This window comes from Panthera onca, chromosome B1 (genome assembly GCF_046562875.1).
Source record: "Panthera onca isolate mPanOnc1 chromosome B1, mPanOnc1 haplotype 2, whole genome shotgun sequence".
NCBI lineage: Eukaryota > Metazoa > Chordata > Mammalia > Carnivora > Felidae > Panthera > Panthera onca.
The window spans coordinates 86446474-86454456 of record NC_138342.1 but is presented as its reverse complement, the minus strand read 5'-3'; the positions used below and the strand labels follow the sequence as shown (position 1 = coordinate 86454456).

The following is a 7983-nucleotide window of genomic DNA, read 5'->3' as shown; positions in this document are numbered from 1 at the left end:
CCTCAGAAACAGTACCTTTTATGTGTTTCACTACAAAAAATTCCTGAAGATTTGATCATAGAAAAAAATAGGTTTAGTGTCTAATGTTTACATTAGTCCTTTGCAGTTTTCAAAGCATTTTGATGAAAACAATTATTTTGTCTCTTCACAGCATATATAATATGCATATTATATATATATAATATATAATAGATATTAGTGTCTATATTTTACATTTAAGCAAGTTGGAGTTCATTAACGTTAATTTCTTTGAAATGTACAAATAGATACTAATGTATATTTAATATACATTTTAAAAATATGATCCAGAAAATGACTTGGCATTTCAGAAGTATAGATGTGATGCCTACCTTACTTGATTGACAGCAAACAGATGACCAAGATTAGGAGCAGACAGTTGTCAGGAGTATGATTTCTTTAAAAGTAATGTGGAAAAAAATATATGAAAGTCACTATATTGGTCAGGGTTCTACTGAAAAAAGTATATAAATCTACTCTACCTAGTTTGGGCAAAAAGCAATTTAATTCCTTGAACTTTCTAAATCATTAGAATGCTTGAGAAGTGGACCCTGGGCAAGTCCCTAGGAATGGCTCCAGCAAGGGCATCACAGACCCCACCTGCCCAGGATGCCACCTGCTCTGTCTTTCCAAAGTCACAGAGGCCTGCCGATTCTTCTTCATTATCCAGCCAAAGTTCAAGATTAGTTGTAATACTCCTCCTCTAGGAAGACTGAAGAACCACCCAGGTTTATACCACCTCTATAACCAGTATGATGTCAGTACAATGCAGTTTCCATTTGCATTCCATTCCATTTATTTGTTTTAATGTGCACTTCACCTTCTAAACTCAGTTCTTAAGGATGTGTTCTCTTTTTAGTTTAGCTATATCCCTAAGTGTTTACATCACCGGCCCTGAATTATAGTAGGCCCTCAATAAATTTTATTAAATACTTATTTCATATCAGTTGTAATACTAAGCATTTTACATGAATTAACTTATTTAATATTTGTAATTTCCCTGTGAGGAAGGCCCAATTAATATCCTCATTTGAACCTAGGAAGTCTGGACCCAGAGCTCACATCCTAACCACTATACTACCTTTCCTCACTGTAAAGGTAATGTCTCCCTGGGGCTCCTGGATGGCTCAGGTCAGTTGAGTGTAGGACTCTAGATTTTGGCTCAGGTCACAATCTTATGGTCTCTGGGATGGGTTCCTGGGATGGAGCCCTGTTTAGGGCTCTGCACAGCAGGGAGCCTGCTTGGTATTCAGTCTCTCTCCCTCACCCTCGCTCTGCCCCTCCCCCACTCTCCCTCTCTCTCTCTCTCTCTCTCTCTCTCTCTCTCTCTCACACACACACACACACAAAATAAACATTTTTAATTAATTCATTAATAAAATGTCTCCCAAAGAAAGCAGAAGATTTCTTCAAAAGGTTTAGACAAAAAGCAGTTAAAAAAACAAACAAAAAGAATAAGAGTCAATAAAAGAAAGACAAGATCCACAGATTTCAATCAAACTATAGAGATTTTGAACTAATTTAATGGAATTTTAATGAAGTTTTTTAAAGGCCATGTATATTGAAATAATCATCTATCACAGTTTATTACTTTTTACAATTAAAAAAAAAACCCACAGAGCTAGAACCTGTTTATAAAGGCTTTAAAATGTGACATTCTATGAAAGAATTCAGATGCGGTAGAGGATGATTTAAGAAATGAGCTCACCACCCCCTGATCCAAAGCTTGGCAGGATAAAGTACTTTGTAGATGGAGAGCTTCATGATGAGAGTTTTGGGGGAATGTGACTAGAAAACAGTCTTTTAAGAGGGTGGGAAGGGGCGCCTGGGTGGCTCAGTCGGTTAAGCGTCCGACTTCAGCTCAGGTCATGATCTCACCGTCCGTGAGTTCGAGCCCCGCGTCAGGCTCTGTGCTGGCAGCTCAGAGCCTGGAGCCTGCTTCAGGTTCTGTGTCTCCCTCTCTCTCTGGCCCTCCCCCATTCATGCTCTGTCTCTGTCTCAAAACTAAATAAACATTAAAAAAAAATTAAAAATAAATAAATAAAAAAAAGAGGGTGGGAAGAAATGGCTATTGTATTTCAAATACCCTTAATTAGTTTTTCAGTAAATGTTGGATATTAACCTCACTGACTGAAAAAAAAAAGCTGTAGACTAACGAATTTTCTCTTTCTCCATTGAAAGCATTATTTCAGGAAGAAATATCCAAAAAGACATGCAGCATAAGAAAGAAGGCAATGTGAGGATCCTAGACAACTTGGAAAGTGGATAATTAGGCCCATGGAGGGCTACAAAACAGCAACTACTGCTTTGTAATAATTCCTATTAATTACTCATTTCAATGGCTTTTGGGGAATAGTGGAATATTCCTATAATCCATTCTTTACCAACTGAAGGAAAGGTGGGTTAGTTGGCTCAAGACTACGCAAAGCAAGACAGTGGCAGCTCTGAGACCATTCCTTCATGTCCATTATCAGCTCTCCACTTGTCTGGGGAGGATTCCTTCCTTCTTAAAGGAACAAACACCACACATGACAATCACTCGGCATTGCAAAACCCAGATGAAAACATTGTAAAAACAGTAACTACTTCCCAAAGATTTTTCTAAACCAATCCTCATAAATATTTCATTCTGTTGTTGCTGTTCAAGGTAATTGCCCTGGTCTATAGCCACTAGTAGATAAAAAAGAGATAAACTGTATCAAATCATTTTTCATTGGCTATCTCTGCCACCAAATATACCTTTATAAAGGTACAATATTAAATATTTTTCTTCATAAGACTGTCAACATTATTCTTGTTTAATATAACACACTTACATATAACCAAAATAACAATAACATCAATAATAATAAGTTATTGGGCTAAAGATTCATTCTCCTACTTCTGGTCTTTTCTTTTCACAAAGGGTATGCACCTATTTTGTATGTTTGGCATTGATGTGAAGCCTTTGCACAGTCAAGAGAACATACTAATGGTAACTACATATAATTTAGGACCAGATAATGCTTTTCATTATTTCATTTCATTCAATTCCATCATATATAAAATAGATTAAATTATGTCAAAATGATATACAGAAGTAACTTAGTTACTGAGTGAGCCAACCAAAATTTCAGCATTCAAATCTCATCATTGCTTAAATGTTGCTATTTATCATAAAAATTCAGCAACCCTCAGGAATTTAAACTTTACTGAGTCTTAATGTGAGAAATGTATAAGCTACAGTGTTCACGGATTTAGAAATCCAACAAGCTCCAGAACATATGTTTCAAAGATAAGATGACTTTATATTCTGGTTTGTCCCCTGGGACAAACCTGTTTTGCATCTGTTGGCTCTACATAATAATTAGTAACACCCCTTTCATTCTGTTTAGATAACAGATTATTGGCCTACCTGCTTACTGATGACAAAACTCTATTGCGTTATCAAATTTTGATAATAAATGTTTATCAAAGTGTTCATGGGCCAATAAGATAAAAACACAGAGGAAAGCAAACCATAAAAGACTCTTAAGAGAGAGTTAAGAGAACAAACTGAGGATTGATGGAGGGAAGTGGGGGGGGGGGGGTGGGCTAAATGGGTGATGGGTATTAAGGAGGGCACTTGTTACTATGAGCATTGGGTGTTATATGTAAGTGATGAATCACTAAATTCTACTCCTAAACCAATGCTACACTATATGTTAACTAACTTGAAGTTAAATAAAATCTTGGAAGAAAAAAAAGTTCATGGGCTCTATTAGTAAAAACAAATAGTACAGATATACAAAGTGGTTTTGACTTTGTCTCTTAATTGTTTTAACAAAGACTAAGATGTTCTCACTTTGCTAATGTTCCATGACTAAGACACCTAAGAATTTAAACCTTTAGTTATGCTTTCCTATATTTCTCCTTCAATCCAACCTGTCAGTGGCTAGTCACAGCCTAAAACAGCAGTTCTCAGTGTGTAGCAGTGGACAGACACATGACTATTCTCATAATAAGCTGAAAATGTAAGTTGCCCATTTCACTCCCATTCTTCATAAATGTATGGTAGAGTTTTCTGGAGATTAAATGATGTATGATGACATCATCACTCTGATAGCTAATGGAAAGCATGCTTGTTCATTCTGTTATGTTCTAGAGTTTTCTAAAGTATGGCTTAAGGCATAAAAGTCTACGTGTTCAGATTTAACTCATTTTTTTTCTCAGTACCTCTACTGTATTCTTACTATGTTCTTTGATTATACATGCCATAATCTCTATAACTTCATTATCACACAGTAAATCATTACTTTTAAATCTCCAAATTTTTTCATATTTCCTTATTATTTCCTACATAGAAATAAAACAAGCAAGTTTACTGCCTAATCTTGTTTTGTAAAAATAGTTTTTAATTTTTTTGGAAACTTTTCTAAATTTTACATTTTATGTAGAGCTGCTATTGTTTTAGGATTTAAAAATATTTAATTCCAAAATTTAAAAAAAAAGTTTTTCTTATGGATCATTAGTTTTAAAAGAGAGCAGCCCACTCCAAAGAAACTGGATAAAACTATAAATAACAACACAAAAATATGATGCAAGTTACCTTTCCCTTAGCTTTATAGATATTAATAATTTACCTTGCTTTGTGTCGTTTTATTCAATAAAAGTTTTTTTTGAGTTTACTTATTTATTTTGAGAGAGAGAGAGAGAGCACATACATGATAGAGAGCACAAGTTGGGGAGGGGCAGAGGGAGAGGGAGACAGACAATCCCAATCAGGCTCTGCACTGTCAACGCAAAGCCCAAAGTGAGGCTTCAACTCAGGAACCATGAGATCTGAGCCGAAGTCGAAGTCTGATGCTTAATCAACTAAGCCACCCAGGCACTACTCAGTAAAACATATTTTTAATAATATTATATCAGCTTAGTTGCAGTGTGATTTTGAGACTGTGCACAGTTTAAAATAAAAGGAATTTTAACTCATTTAAAAGCCAGTATGGAGCAATAAGAACTCTCGTTCATTACTGGTGGAAATACAAACCAATAGAGTAACTGGAAAACTATTTGACAGTTTCTTATAGAGGTAAACAAACCTTTATCCGACAACCTCAAATTTCACTCCTAGGCATTTACTCAAGTGAATTGAAAACTTATGTTCACACAAAACCTACACACATATGCTTTTGGCTGCTTTATTCATAATTGCCCTAAGCTAAAAATGACTAAGATGTCCTTTAACAGGTAAATTCATAAAAACAAGTAAATAAATAAATAAAAACAAAAGTAAAAGCGAACAAACAAAAACTGTGGTACATCCATACAATGGAGTTCTGTATTCAGCAATAAAATGAAATGAACTATCGATTCATGCAACAATATGGAGAAACTTTAACTGCATTTTGCAAAGTAGAAGAAGTCAAACCCAAAACCTACAAATTACATGATTCCATTTGTATGACATTCTGGAAAGGCAAAAGTATGGAAATGAAAAACAGATCAGTGATTGCTAGAGGTTGAGAGGGAGATTCCCACTATAAAAGGGCTGTACAAGGGAAATTTTAAGGTAATGGAACTGTCCTGTGTAGTACTGTGTTGGTGGACACATCTCTTTATGTATTTTTGTCACCCTCCCCCCTCAAGAAACCAGTATACCACAAAGAATAAACTTTACTATATACAATGTTTTAAAAAGTTAACAGACTGCTGGGAGATCCCAGGATAGAAAGCAGACTGTGAAATTAACCTAACTGCATTGCAAATATCTGGTGTAACCTCACTGAAGGGCATTTGGGGATTGGGGTGGGGGAGAGAAGCTTATCTAAGTAATTTTGGAAAAGAGCATATTGACTGGATACTGCAAGACTAAAGACCCCAAAAAACTACATATAAACACTGTATTCTTTTTTTTTAAGTTTATTCATTTATTTTGAAAGAGAGAAAGTATGTGCACAGTCACACGCATGAGCAGGGGAGAGGCAGAGAGAGAGAGGGAGAGAGAGAATCCCAAGCAGGCTCTGTGCTGTCACTAGAGAGCCTGAGGTGGGACTCGATCCCACAAACCATGAGATCATGACCTGAGCCAAATCCAAGAGTTGGATGCTTAACCAACTGAGCCATCCAGGTACCCCTAAACACTATATTATCAATGACAAATTTGATTCTCACAGGAATACAGGTTAGCAATTCTGGACCTATTACACTATATATATATATATATATATATATATATATATATATATATATGTGTGTGTGTGTGTGTATATATATACACACATATATATATACACACATACATATACATATATACATATACATATATATGTATACATATACACGTATATGTGTGTGTATATATATATATATACATACACACAAATATATATGTGCCATGTATAGGTATGTATATCAATATATAAATAATAATTAAATAAACTGTAGATAATGAGAGTCAGGGTACTCACTGTCAGAAAAAAAAAAGTTACAAATTAGCAAGAAGGAAGGCTAGAATAAACCCTCTGGTACTGCCATGAGAGTTGGATATATTACTATAAATACATAATTATTTTATATAAACACAAAGACAAACAAGTACAGATATATGTGTATACATAGTCATAAACATACAAATATTTCCTTACTCTGTCCATTTAGAGACCTTAGTAGCAGTAACACCCCAACAGCAATGAGCACACCCAGTGCCCAGATAATGCTCTCTAAATATCATTCTCCAATAAAATGAAGAATTTATTTCCCTTTGGAAAATACCTGATGCTAAGTCTGAAGTCAGGGAAAATTCAAGATTAGCTTGGAAAATTTGATATTTCAAAAAATACACAGAAGACAACCTGAAGAAGCTCCCAATGACTAAAGATAAAAAATTTGAGCAACAAAATAAACAATGTTAGCATTGGATTATAACCCCCAATTAAAAATAATTATTCTTGCAGGAGAGCAGTTTTATTGAAGGAAAATAATATTTACAGATTATCATTGTACCAAGTAAATTATCCCCCAGAAAAACAAATAAAAGTTAGAGCAGAGAAACTGGATGTCTCAAAAAGCACAAAATTATTGGTATTTAAAATCCAGAGCACTAAATTCCAGAGCTAATGCCAAGGAGCTGATATTAATCAATCAAAACCATCTTGCTAGGGATGCCCTAAAACTGAACTAAGATGTATGATCTTTGCAGATTAACTTGTGTTGTATCACTAGGATCAGTATTATACTTAGTTTGTACTAAAACAATTTCTACTAAGAGACCTATATGATAGCCTTTTAAGAAGATCTGGTGAATCATAGTTTTACTACATGGAAATTGACACCTAAAATTTTAATAACTGCAAACACAATTATTTCTCTGTATTTAATCAAATTAACTCAGCAACTATTTTCTTCACAGAAAGTTAAAAGTTATTCCTTTAATTACTTAGGAAAACTACTCAAGTGTGCATATTGATCTGAGCTGATATGTATTAACAGATACTTCCCTAGATAACCTCATTCTGCAAAAGATGTAATTTTGAGATGGGAAAATAGTTGTTAGGGAAAAGAGCTTTATGTTATTTAAACAATGTGACTCTGAGGAGATTGGGGTAAAGACGCAGTTTGCCAAAAGCCTTTAGGAGAGTCACAAAGAAGAGGGAAGGGAATTAGGCAGCCACAGTGGCCACAGAAAAGCTGAACTTAGAATGAAGTACCAAATACTATGCCATTTCCAGTCAGTAGCTTTTCGAGGATCATCATGGATTTTCAAGGATAGAATAGAGATATTTACGAAGTCTAACAGTCAAGACAGGGAAAGCTATTAAACTTAAATATCCACATTATGCAGCAAAACCTAAATGTAGGACCGACATAGTCCCTATCCTCAACATTTTTTTTTGCCAAATCCAATACAAACATTTTTTGTATTCCTGTGAGAATCAAATTTGTCATTGATAATATAGTGTTTGCCAAATCCATAACGTGCTGTTATGCAGAAAAAAAGGAAGGACTAAA

At 34.7% G+C, this 7983-nt stretch overlaps 1 long non-coding RNA gene across 1 annotated transcript in view; it reads right to left on the bottom strand.

Moving 5' to 3' along the window:
- Window positions 1-350: 350 nt before the first annotated feature.
- LOC144616037 (uncharacterized) overlaps window positions 351-7983 on the bottom strand; it is a 201220-nt gene continuing 193587 nt past the window's right edge. Inside the window, exon 4 of the long non-coding RNA XR_013554906.1 lies at window positions 351-415. This is a non-coding gene — a long non-coding RNA (uncharacterized LOC144616037). The remainder of the gene's footprint in view (window positions 416-7983) is intronic.